Source organism: Stenella coeruleoalba (genome assembly GCF_951394435.1).
Source record: "Stenella coeruleoalba genome assembly, chromosome: 10".
Lineage (NCBI taxonomy): Eukaryota > Metazoa > Chordata > Mammalia > Artiodactyla > Delphinidae > Stenella > Stenella coeruleoalba.
The window spans coordinates 18,343,833-18,357,143 of record NC_137156.1 but is presented as its reverse complement, the minus strand read 5'-3'; the positions used below and the strand labels follow the sequence as shown (position 1 = coordinate 18,357,143).

General features: G+C 39.2%; 1 protein-coding gene across 34 annotated transcripts in view; it reads right to left on the bottom strand.

The window, feature by feature from the left end:
* LOC307193308 (uncharacterized protein) overlaps positions 1 to 13,311 on the bottom strand; it is a 1,334,119-nt gene that overhangs the window by 84,617 nt on the left and 1,236,191 nt on the right. For 33 of the 34 annotated variants that reach the window (XM_079935107.1, XM_079935085.1, XM_079935089.1 and 30 more), the window contains one exon: positions 750 to 908. The exons of the other annotated variant lie outside the window; for it this stretch is intronic. The gene's annotated coding sequence lies outside the window, so the exon portion shown is untranslated. The remainder of the gene's footprint in view (positions 1 to 749; positions 909 to 13,311) is intronic. 34 annotated transcript variants of the gene reach the window in all.

The following is a 13,311-nucleotide window of genomic DNA, read 5'->3' as shown; positions in this document are numbered from 1 at the left end:
AAAAAAAAAAAAGCAAGCAGGGGCTTCCCTGGTGGCGCAGTTGCGGCTGGGCCCGTGAGCCATGGCCGCTGGGCCTGCACGTCCGGAGCCTCTGCTTCGCAACAGGAGAGGCCACAACAGTGAGAGGCCCGCGTACCGCAAAAAAAAAAAAAAAAAAGAATGACACAGCCATTAAACATATAACAAAAATGGGTTAGAACCAGTTAGGCCCAAGATGTCAGAAAATTTGACTTCCAGTAGACCTTGAGCCTTATTATACACTCATTGTAATACATTAGCTAAATGACACACCCACCAAAGCCATGAAAGTTCCAAGGCTGACTATACAAGGCCAAAAAGTGTGCGTTGGCTTAATTCCTGGAAATCCCCACCCCTTCCCCTACATAGTTCATATGAAATTACCCGGCCTACAAAAGCTAACCACCCCCCGCAGCCGGGGGTGGCGTGGCGCTGAACCGCCTCCGTCCTACGGAGTGTGTATCCCTCTAAATAAACTCGCTTTCACCGTTGGGTGCTCTTGAATTCCTTCCTGAGTGAAGCCAAGGACTCTCGCTTGGTAACCCGTCCCAGGGACTCACCCAACACCTGGGGTGCGACGGTTCTCTCGCTCCTCCTTCTAATGCAACACTGGGACCTAATGCCTCTGGGACTCTCAGCTTGAGCCCATGTCTGCCTTTTCACCACATTCCCTAGATGACTTTTGTGCACACAAACGTGAAGTAAAAATCAGAATAGAGGCTGGGACCCACCTTCCTCTGAAGAAACAGCCGACATCCAGCTCAGCAAAACTGCGTTAAGGACGTTTCCCGGAAAGTATCCACTTAAATGGCAGGAGCTCGAGCTTTCGTTTCTTCTCGTAGTGACTCAGCACATTGTAGCCAATCAGCCACGGCCATAATCCGCTGACCCTAACCAATGAGAATTAAGCTCTTTGAATGTCCCCTTTTAGGCTTGTAAACTTTACTGTTACCTTTCTGAGATGAGCTCCTTACCGCTCTGTTTTGAAGGCGTCTGTTTGCAAGCACGTTGATTCTTACTCTATAAAATATTCATATCAGATAAGATCTCTGAATTTTCAGTTGGCACTAATATCTGAGAATTGATGTCGGAGAAAAAGATAAGAAGGTCAGCTAGTCTCTCGGTTCTAGGTATATTTGAAGCTAAACTAGCTCTGTCATCATGGTTGAGTCATCCACAATACTTCAGTTTCTTCATCCATAATGAAGAATGGGGTATTGGATCAAGATTTCCCCTGCCCAATCTAGCTTTGAAACACGTTGTTTCTCTTAATCTGATTTTCTATGAGTTCCTTCTGTATCTGCCTGTCTTCCTAGCTCCCTTTCAGTCATATAATTTAGATGCTGTGCAAGATCGCTAAGAAGGTACTAGAGCTACAGGCTGTATGATTTCGGGCACAGTTGCTGTGTGATTTTCTTTCTGGGCTAGTCAGTAAAATTGAGTGGAAATGATTAAAGCTTAACTATCAAGAGAAGACAGATTGTTGTTAAACAATATTTGAATAAAATCAGAGCACCAGGAAGTAGTGCTTGTATTAACTCAACTTGAAGAAACTGAAGATGAAGAACATTTTTCTAAAAGGTATGGGAGTCCAGGTATGAAAGTGGGCAGGGAATTGTTGTCACCTCAGGTCCATCTGAGTTTTCCTAAGTCCTTGCCCAGTATAGGTGCCTGACTCTTGGGCATTAAACCTTGAAAAGTACTGGGGCTCTACCCTCAAGGAATTTCTCTGCTGATGTCATTTCAACCGAGGCTGGTGGGAGATTACTACTATCTGTATGCATGTTCACTGTAGGATTACATAGCCCCCTTGCACTGACGTTCATTTTTCTTGAGCACAGAATTCTCCCTTAAAAAATATGAAAATCTGTTTTACTGCATTTATATTGGAAAATATTTGCAAGTAAGTTATTAATTAGTTTAGGGACTTGCAAGGTCGAAGATCAGTAAGATTGTCTCCAACTAATGTTAAGCATCTAGTATATATAAGACCCCTAACATATAGAAAAGCATTTCTAGAAAAATGATGCATAAGTGAGGTAAAAGAAGAACATAAAAAAATATATTTATTTTAGAAGGAAAAAGTGATTTTTTTTCTATAAGTCTTCAGAAAGAAATAATATATATCTGTTTGTTTTTTGTCTTGTGACAAGAGGCATAAAACTAGAAAGAAAGATAGATACATCAATAGATAGATAATTTCAGACTGAAGAGAAGATTTGAGTGTAACCATTAAGCACAGGGTTCTTAGTCAATAAAAATTTGGTCAGTAAGCACTTAACTAGACAGTTCTGGCCTGTAGAAAATAGTTCTAAAACTATTTTCCATTCCTGACTTTCCAGCTTTACTAAACAATTCTGGTATTTGGATGATATAAAGAGACCCAAATCACCCAGACCTAAGTGTATACACATGGATGGAGGTGGTCATGTGCTAGTTATTAAAATGATCCTGGGCAAAGCTAATTTTGCTGGACTGAGTGACTGAGATAAAACGAAGTCCCGCCCTCACTTTGTCGAGAGAAGTTAGGGATGGGATTTCAGGCTGGCAGAGCTCCAGATGGAAGGAATCACTGTATGGTGTCCGTGATTGCTACAGGGTTCTTGTCCTGGGGTAAACAATAGCTTAATGCCGATAAAGCAAGAGGAGATTGTCCTTGATAAGCCAGCTGCTCCAGGCTCAGCTTACTGGGGTCAGGCGCACAGTATCTCTTTCATACAACCTCTCAGTTTGGAGACAAATTCAGATGCTGGCGCTATTCCCTCGTTTACAAATCTAGGATCCTGTCCATGCTGTGTTTCATTTCTCATGAGTGTTTCAGCAGAAAATGCACCTGAGTATAAACCTAAAGCCCTTGCAACATCTGGAAAACCTTGGAGTAACCCACTACCACTTGAGAGATGGAAAATATCCCTACCCGCACCCCCTTTATCTTCCCTCTTTAGAATCTTTAAAGGGCAAGCCCCACACCCCTACCCCATGAATGTGGAGATAAACTGCTGCTTAGATAATTCACTGTCAAAAATACTGAGCACACTTTAGTGGGATGGCAGTCGTAATGGTCTTTTCAAGTGCTGCAGCACGAAAGCTGAGCCTATCAAGACTTTTTGGCAGGCTTTTCGTTTAACTTGTCATGTTATATATTGCAGAAGTGCAATTCGGGATCAGTATAAATCAGCTTAGAGGACTCAGGGAAGCTGTGGGAAAGAGTTGCATCAGCAACACTTGGGCTAAACAGGAGGTGGCAGCATTTTAACATCATCAGGCACATGCACGTCCAGCACACACACACTTGCCATGATCCTTGGGTTCTTCTCTACATTCCTGATGGGTAGTTTACCGCTTCATGCTTATTGCATCAAGGAAGCAGAACAAAGTGAGGTTTCTTTGGAGTGATTGCACTGGACACTCAGAGGCTCAATTGGCAAAACTTACAGCAAATAGGAAACCATGGCACTGGGCTGAAAACATGTATAGTAGTGTCAGAAAGTTGCCTATTTTTCATTCTTAGTGAAAACCCCAGTGTTAGAGGTACATAATATATCAAATTAAGCCTAGAAAGGGATAGACAGTTTCCATTTTCTCTGTTTCCAAGAGAACTTTATGGAACTAACTTATAACAATGGGAAAACCCTGAGAATAAGAAAATTGTGGTCCAGTATGGATTCCACTGTGAACCCTTAAGTTATAAGGAAAGCCAAAGAGCTTATGTTTAACGTCTGACTCCCTAGGTTAACTCCTAGCTCCACTACTAGCTAGCTTATGACCTAGGGCAAATCTCCAAGCCTCAGTTTCTTCATTTTTAAACTGGGGTAATAAATGCACCTCTGTGATAGGTTGTGATGATTTGTGAGATCATATATGTAATCCCAGTGCGTGGTTCATACCAGGTGTTCAATAAATGTTATCTTTATGATTATTACTATTACTATTTTTACATTATTATTCTCAAAAATGTTGCATACATTATCTAATTTTATTTTTACAGTGATTCAACTCCTTCTTTTAGGTAACCTTACAGCACAGTAAGGAGAGAGCCAGAAAAGAAATTAATTGCATTTTAATCTCAATCATAATTTGCTACGAATAAAGACAATGTCGGTTTGTTATGGGCACACAGAGCTCTTCTGCCTTATGGGTAGTAAAAGAAATGCTGGAATACAGGACTCCTGTGAAACCCAAAGGATGACAAAAATCAACTCAAAGGATGAGCCCTTCACAAGAGAAACCCTGCTTAATTTTATACAAAGCCAGGCAGTTGACTATATTTTCTAGTCAACCGTATCCCCCATCCATTAGCTCCTTATCTGAGAGAATGCTTCTCCTGAAATTAATCTGACCTAAATTTGTCATACATGTTCTCTAGTGAAGGTAATTATCAATACACTATTTAAAAGAATGACCTTCCAGGGAGAACAAACCAACATTGGCCAAAAAGGCTCAAGTAACACTGCCTGCTAAGAAGTGGGGTGTTTTACTTATGACTTTTGTTTTTGGTAAAATGTCTGAAGTCTCATAATTGTCTCATAGTAACAACTGCCACCATTTAGGATATTTTTTTGGTATAGTACATGTAAGATTACACCACGCATGAGAAACCAAGCTTCATGTATGACCTCAGCTATCATGAAGATCATCGTGACTATTTCATCTCATCCCCCAGATGTCTTTTAATTGCCACATCTAAAGCAATGCTATAGCTGTATGTTACAGATTTGAATCTGTTCTTTTGTTCTAATGGCAATATCTGCTAGAGTTCCACTAATTCAGATGTGGAAAAAAAAAATCTGTCCTTCTAAGGTTGTCGAAATAGAAGGTAGTAACAGAATGGGTTTGTGAGAAAAACTCTTTCTCAACAACGCAGCTATTTATGATAAACATCTGAGCTGCCTCTCTTCCTCTCTTTGTAGTAGACCCTTGGCATTTAAGAAATACCTGCCCCAAGAGTTTTGCACATCCGAAAATTTAGAAATATATTTATGGCATGATTCCGTAAGTACTATCATGAATCAGTGATGACTAACATGACAGAGACACTCACTGTTTACTGAATGTCCATATGCTTCCTCCACATTTTTCAACCACCTTAAAGTTAGGATGATGTGAATACATTATCTGGCCGACGGGCCATAATTGGAACTCATGTGTGTCTCTAATGGGCGGGATAATTTAAGAACTACATTGAAATTCTCCTTTCTCTTTCACTGTCGTAGAGAAAAAGATCACAGAACCTGCAGGAGGGAAACAGCCTGGATCCCTGAGTCACTGAAAATAGCTTCCCTACGGAGCTACTAACTAACCCCACATAAGCATTGTGTGCATGATCAATAAACTTTGTGTTTGTTCCTACTTCAAAGCTAGCGTATCCCGACGTATAACTAGCATATAATCCTAGCGTATAACTACCAAGAAAATAGAAAATAGAAAAATAAAAAGCGTAATCTCCACAACATTTCATAGTAAACAGCACAAGTTCATAATCTTGTTTCTGAGATCACACCTCTACATCTACTGATGTCATTTCAGCCAAACTCTTGGGATGCCCAGGGCTCTTTCAGATCTGACTGATGCATGGAGAAAACCTGGACAGTAAATCTCAACTCTATGCATGTTTTTCAAGCTAGATAATTTAAACTGACTTTCTATTACACTTCTCTCAACGTCATTAAGAATCACCAGTATAGGTTAACTGGAGGAATATTACTTTAAATTGAGAATAGAGATAACCCTGAGAAGTGGGTCATTGATGGTCAACAAAGTTTATTTACTACTAAATGAACTTTTTCCATCAGCCTTGTAATGCACACATATTCCAAAGATGTGGTCTGAATCTTTGTGACTTTACCTTTACACCCTACCCAATGCCTGTTTTTGCTTGGCTTGAAAATATCTCAACTTTCTTATAATTCTAACTCAGGTATAATCTAATGTTATGTATCAGATGCATGGGATTATCTGTTCTCTAATTTCTTCCATCCTATCAGTCAGGGTCCAATCAGGAAACAGAAACCGCGCTTGTTGTCAATATAAGAATTGTTAACTGGGTATAAAGTTGTTTAATAGAGAATTCAAAAGGTAAGAAAAGAATACTAGGTATAACAGAGGTCGTATTTCAGGAAGTAGCCTCCATCCCTAGGGCTAGGGAACAGAAGGAAGAGGCTGGAATTATTACAACACAGAAGCTACGAGAAGACCAATGGGGTGGAATCACTTCCTCGGAGGAGGGGGAGGCACTGCTGATTTGAGCCAGTGTCCCTGAGCTTAGAGGAAGGGCCAGAGGACTGGGACCCAGACTTTCTCCCCTCTGAGGAGGGGGCACTGGCTGGCTCATGCTGCTCGGAGGTGAGGGGGGGGGCTATGAGGCTGCTTCTACAAGAGTCGTAAAAACTCTTGCGGATTCAGTTGCTATTACCGTCAGGAACTGCTGCTGCTGGAGTGAAGCAGCCTTGCTGGGCTGACGCAGGGACAAGAAACAGGTGAAAACAAAGCAGAGCACCAGCAGGAAACAAACATGATGGGCAAGTGCCTTCTCCCAACTTGTTATGTGGACACCTCCTGTTGCCTCCTCCCGACAAAGCCTATAGGGAGCTAGATAGCCAAGCAGAAATGATTTTAGAATCCCATTTCCATTATGAAAAGATAGAAAGGTAGGACTTCCCTGGTGGCGCAGTGGTTGAGAGTCCGCCTGCCAATGCAGGGGACACGGGTTTGTGCCCTGGTACGGGAAGATCCCACATGCCGTGGAGCGACTGGGCCCGTGAGCCATGGCCGCTGAGCCTGCGCGTCCGGAGCCTGTGCTCCGCAAAGGGAGAGGCCACAGCAGTGAGATGCCCGCGTACCGCAAAAAAAAAAAAAAAAAAAAAAAAAGGTAGATTTGGTGCTGTGAAACAGTAACTAGAATTTGACAGATATTTTCCTGTAGAATTTATTTCCTAATTTACTTTGGAAATAATTGTCTCTCAGCAATTAAAAAAAAATTGATTCTGACAATTATTTTTCCTTCCTCACATATACACTAGCCGTATTAAAAAATTTCTAAATTCTATGCTTTGATTCAATTTTCTTTTTACAATAGAAATAGTACCAGTATTAGAAATAATAAATCCTAGCCTAAGAATAAGAAAACCTGGGTCCTAATCGTCTACTCATTATGTGATCACTGGAAAATTATGTAACGTGTCTGAGAGTTAATTACCTCATGAGGATATTATTAAATTATAAAAATATAACGTGACATAATTATTTATCTTCTGTACTGTGACAGTCATGAGAATATACCTAGTAGACCACAACGACAGTTGTAGACACACAACGGCAGATGCTCTGCTCTGAAATCCATCACAGCATTTGCACTGAGGCCATACTGCCCATGGGTTGCTCCAGACTGAAGATTGTGCCTAAGTTATAACACTAAGGTTGGCCTGTTTCTGGGAGATAAGGGACTTCTATGACAGCCTGCTTGATCTCAAGGACTCTCCAGCAACCTGATTGAATTTTCCTTAGACTAGATGGTAATCTAGGATGCTTCCACTCAACCTCCCTTTTCTCTCTCCTTCACTGGTGATTAAACTTGCATGGTGGCCTGATGTCTCTTCCAAGTTTACTAGCTTCCTCTCCATTTTCTCTCATAGGCTTTTCCCCTAATGCAACCCTTGAATGTCTAATCCCATCTTGACATTTGCTTTGCAACCTTGTTTGTGTTTCTTAACTTGTGATCCATAAACTGTGTGGACCAGAAGCACCTGGAGTACATGGTTGAAATGCATTTCTCCAGAGCTCACATGCCAGTCCCTCAGTCAGAATTTTCTGAGGTTGGGGAAAGCTTTCTGTATTTTTAAGTAGTTCCCAAGGTTATCATTATTAATGTTAAATTTTTAACTATACTGCCATACCAACATCTCTTTCAACACTGTAATGATTACACACCCTTCTTTTCTTGCTTGTATGATTTCTGACAAGAATTCCACTGTAATTCTTATCCTTGTTCCTGTAGAGATAGGGTATTGTCTTTTCCTCTCCCTTACTTTTTTTTTTTTTGTCTTTGGTTTTCTGCAGTTGTTTTTTTTTTTTTTGCGGTACGCGGGCCTCTCACTGTTGTGGTCTCTCCTGTTGCGGAGCACAGGCTCCGGATGCGCAGGCTCAGCGACCATGGCTCACGGGCCCAGCCACTCCGTGACATGTGGGATCTTCCCGGACCGGGGCACGAACCCGTGTCCGCTGCATCGGCAGGCGGACTCTCAGCCACTGCGCCACCAGGGAAGCCCTGCAATTTGAATATGATTTGCTTAGACATGAGGGATTTCATCACTGCTATTCGGGATTTATCCTGCTTATTGTTTCCTAAGCTTCCTGAATATGTGTTTTGATGACAGTCACTAATTTTGGAAAGTCCTTGGCCATTTCTTCTGCTTTACCCTTTCTTTCTTCTCCGTCTGTTGTTGCCATTATGTCTATGTTACACCTTTTGAAATTGTCCCACAGTTCTTAGACATTCTGTTTTTTGCTTTTTTAATTATTTTTTTTTCTCTGCATTTCTGACTAGGAAGTTTCTATTGACCTGTCATCAAGTACAGTGACTCTTTCTTTAGCTATGTCTAGACAACTGATGAACACATCAAAGACACTCTTCATTTCAATCACAGTATTTTTGACTTCTAGCATTTCCTTTTCAGTCTTTCTTAGAACTTTCATCTCTCTGCTTCCATTACCTATCTTTTCTTTCATATTGACTACTTTTTCCATTAAACCCTTTAACCTGTTTATCATACCTGTTTCAAAATCCTGGCCTGATAATTCCAAAATCTCTGTCATACCTAAGTATGTTGACCGCTGTGTCTCTTTATATTGTGTTTCTTTCTTGCCATTTGGAATGTCATAATTTCATGTCAAAAGCTAGACATGTTATATCAAGTAATAGGAACTGAAATAAATAGGCCTTTAGTTTGAGGATTTTTGTTAATCTGGCAATGAATTGTGCTGTGTTTAATGTTTGCTGTAGATGCCAGAGGCTTTAAATTCCTCTAGTGTCCTTGTTTTTTTGTCTTCCCTCTTTATTTCAGGCTTCCATAAGTGCTGCTTCTCAGAGAGAGCCAGTGTTTTACAGTTCTTTCAGTGGAATCCATTTTATTAAGTTGGGATTGTGTTAGTGTGGCGGGAAAGTGAGGAGGGGGTATATTCTATAATCTTGGATTAAATCTGTGAATTTTCATGGGCCTGTGTCTCAGGGCCATGTCCTTCACAAACATTTACATCCCTCTGCCTCCTACTCACTATCCTGGCTGCAACATTGTCAGTTGATTTTCTGAACAGTTGATTCTGGTTTTTGTTTTCCCCTTAGTTGAGACAAGAAGGCTGGAAGGAGGCTGATGTGGAAGAAATTTTCTTCCTCCTGCTGAGATAAAGCTGTGGCAAAATCCTTTCTCCTGAAGAATGGGCTTTTGTTACAGAGAAGGCTCCAGGTGTACTTTACAATGTTGACTCATCCCCTTCCCCTGCCAGAGCTACAGGGGATGTTCCCTGTATCTTCCTAGAAATAAAGCCCATGCAAATGTGGACCACCCCCGAAGACTGCAGCCCTCCAGGAGTTCAAACTCTAAGTCAACATTCAGCAGTTCATCCAAATTACCATGTAAGTGTTCCTACCAGTTTATGGCTCCAACAGCTTCTGCTCCAGGTAAGAAAATCTCAGCTGTACCTCTGGATGAACTTCCCTCTCTTCCTAGATATTAAGATAGTGGTTCTCAAATGGGTTTAAGAAAAATCATTGATTTTCACTTTGTTTAGCTTTTTCTTGTTATGAGGTTGAGAATGATGATTTCTAGGATATTAACATGCTGGAGGTGAAACCAAAGGTCATAGCCAACATCTCTGATTTCAAAAATCAACAAATATGGATTCAGTAGCTACAAAAAAATTACCATAGGTGGTAGAGTAATGAACTAAGGACCATATCTCTGTCATCAACTTCACAGGAAATATGAGACACCCACCACCTTCAGATAGCTAAGATTATCCTATATCCTCAGGTCCAAATTGTTCTTTTCCCACCAGCACTCTGGTCTCATGACCTTGGAATATATGACATTACAACTCACATTAAGGCAAATCTATGAGGGCAAGAGATCTACTTAGTTTGAAACTCTAGAAAAGTTTCAGGTCTGGGCTGCTGCTTTATCTGAAGTGTAGCTTCTTGTAAAACTTTCCGCAACACTCTGTGTTAATTCTTAGTGTAGCATTTATTACATATACATTTCTGTCTTACCACTAACCAGTAAGTGCCTTGAGGAAAGGAACTCATTTTATTTAGATATGTATCTGCAGAATATGGAAAATTCTGTAAAATAGAGGAAGCCCAATAAGTATTTAATAAATAAATAAATCCAAGGATATTATTATGAGGAAGTTTCTATTTGTAAATTACTAAGCATGCTTTGACCACATCTCCTTGACAGAGAGCCTTTCTAATGAAAATACAGACATAAGATAATTACAGGCAAGAATAATTTTCAAATTCAATATTAATTTAAAATTTGTAGGGTATGAAATAATGGTAATCAGCACCTCCATGCTAACTAAGCATTTCCATATAAGTTAAGGAATCTGCTTACCATCTTCTTCAAGACCTTGATTGTCAACAATTTTTAATTGTTACTTTTCTTGGTACTCATATTTTGATCATGCAAATCTTATGTATTTTTCATTTAATTATGTTCTGTCATTGGTAATTGATTAAGCATAGACTAATAACAATCCTCTTTTAGTTGCTGGTGATAAAACAAGAAAAAAATATATGGTCTCTTGCTTTTAACTAACCTTAATATTGGCAGTACAGGAAGGCTAGAAAAAGGAGAGATAAGATGGAAAAGGTGTTGCAGGAAAAGTTTCATAGAAGAGGTGATGTGAGTTGACATTTTGAAAAATGTGAATGTTATTGAAACAAAATGTACATACAGAAAAGTGCACAAATAATACATGCACAGCTCAGTGAATATGTATAGAAAATGGAAACCAGCATAACAGACATACAGAGCAAAAAAAGCAAAATGGAACTATAACCTCAAAACCCTGCCTGTTCTTTTCAATCACTACACTCCTAAAATTTACGATTATCCTGATTTCTGTTACCATAGATTAGTGTTTTCTATTTTGAAATTTATAAAAAAGAAATCATAGACATTTTTTTAAGGTAAGTCCGGCAGTTATAAGATAAAAAGAGCGGGAAATTCCAATCACAGATACTAGCCTGAAAGGAGATATAAGTGTCAGAAATCTGTTTCATCCAATGGTTGCATCACAATTCTGTGCCTACTCTGGGTCTCTCCTTATATGTGGAAGGCTGAGGTACTTATTCTTAGCTAGCTCTCTGCTCCGTCCACTCTCTCTTCTGTTTTGGAGACTTCTCTCTAGAACTGAAGTAAAAATCTTTCCCTCCCCTTCCTCTGGTTGTTTTCTATATACATTGTATTTATTCTATAACAACATCAGCATTTTTCATCTTGAATTGTAACTTCCTATAGGGCAGGGCTGCAGTTATTTAAACTGATTTTTTTTTTCGCTGTACCCTGCAGCTTGGGGGATCTTAGTTCCCCAACCAGGGATCAAACCTGGGCCCTTGGCAGTGAAAGCGTGGAGTTCTAACCACTGGACCACCAGGGAATTCCCCCCAACTTTTTTTTTTTAATTTAAACTGATTTAAAGAATTTAGTAAATTACAGGCCCACGAGGGTACTTTAATATTAATAATATATTTTCAATCACATGATAACTTCATATAAAAAAGTATAAATGGTGAACTAAGGATACAGCAAAAATCTCAGTGTGATGTGTGTGTCCTTGTATCTGATGAGAGTCACAGTTACAGAACATTTAAAAGTTATTTTCATGAAATTGAACTACTATCTTACATTATACACAAAAATTAACTCAAAATGAATGCTGAACTTTAAGACCTGAAACCATAAAACTCCTAGAAGAAAACATAGACAGTGAGCTCCTTCACATAGGTCTTGGCAGTGATTTTTTAATTACACCAAAACCAAAGGCAACAAAAGCAAAAACAAACAAGTGAAACTATGTAAAACTGAAAAGCTTCTGCACAGCAAAGGAAACCATCAGCAAAATGAAAAGGCAATCTACTGCATGGGAAATATATTTGTAAGTCATATATCTGATCAGGGGTTAACATCCAAAATATATACTCATACAACTCAATAGCGAAACAAATAAACAAACAAACAAATTTAACTAAAAAATGGGCAGAAGTTCTGAATAGATATTTTTCCAAAGAAAATATACAGATGGCCAACAGGTACATGAAAAGATGCTTAGCATCACTAATCATCAGGGAAATGCAAATCAAAACCACAGTGAGATATAGCCTCACACCTTAGAATGATTATTATCAAAAAGACAAGACAATTGTTAGTGAGGATGTGAAGAAAAGGGAACCCTTGTGCACTGTTTGTGGGGATGTAAATGGTGGAGCCATTACGGAAAACAGTATGGAGTTTCCTCAAAAAAATAAAAATTGAACAACTACATGATCTAGCAATTCCACTTTGGGGTATTTATCCAAAGAAAAGGAAATCACTATTTTGAAAATACATCTGCACCCCATGTTCATTCAATGTGCAATAGCCAAGACATGGAATTATGGAAACAACCTAAGAGTCAATCAATCAGTGTATGAATGGATAAAGAAATGTTATATATATTCGTAAAATTATAAAATGGAAATTATTCAGTCATAAAAAATAACGAAATCTTGTCGTTTGCAACATGGATGGACCTTGAGGGCATTGTGCTAAGTGAAATTCTCAGACAGAGAAAGACAAATATAGTATGATCTCATTTATATGTGGAATCTAAAACAGAAAAACAAATTTTTAAAAAAACCAAGCTCATTGATACAGAGAACAGATTGGTGGTTGTCAGAGGCTGGGGGTTGGGGGTTGGGAGAAGTGGGTTAAGGGGGTCAAAAGGTATAAATTTCCAATTATAAGATGAATAAGTCATGGGGATGTAATGTACATCATGGTGACTATAGTTAATAATACTGTATTGCATATTTGAACATTACTAGGAGAGTTCACCTTAAAAGTTCTCATCCTCACAGGAAAAAAATTTTCCTAACTATGTAAAAAAAAATTACTAGAAGATAAAATTCCGTCAACTGAAAAGTGAACCAAAATAAATTACTTTGAAAAGGAAAAAAAAATTTCCTAGAACTGTATAATAAGCATCTATTTTTCTAAGGACATAACTTTTATCCTGCGGGCCTCTCACTGTTGTGGT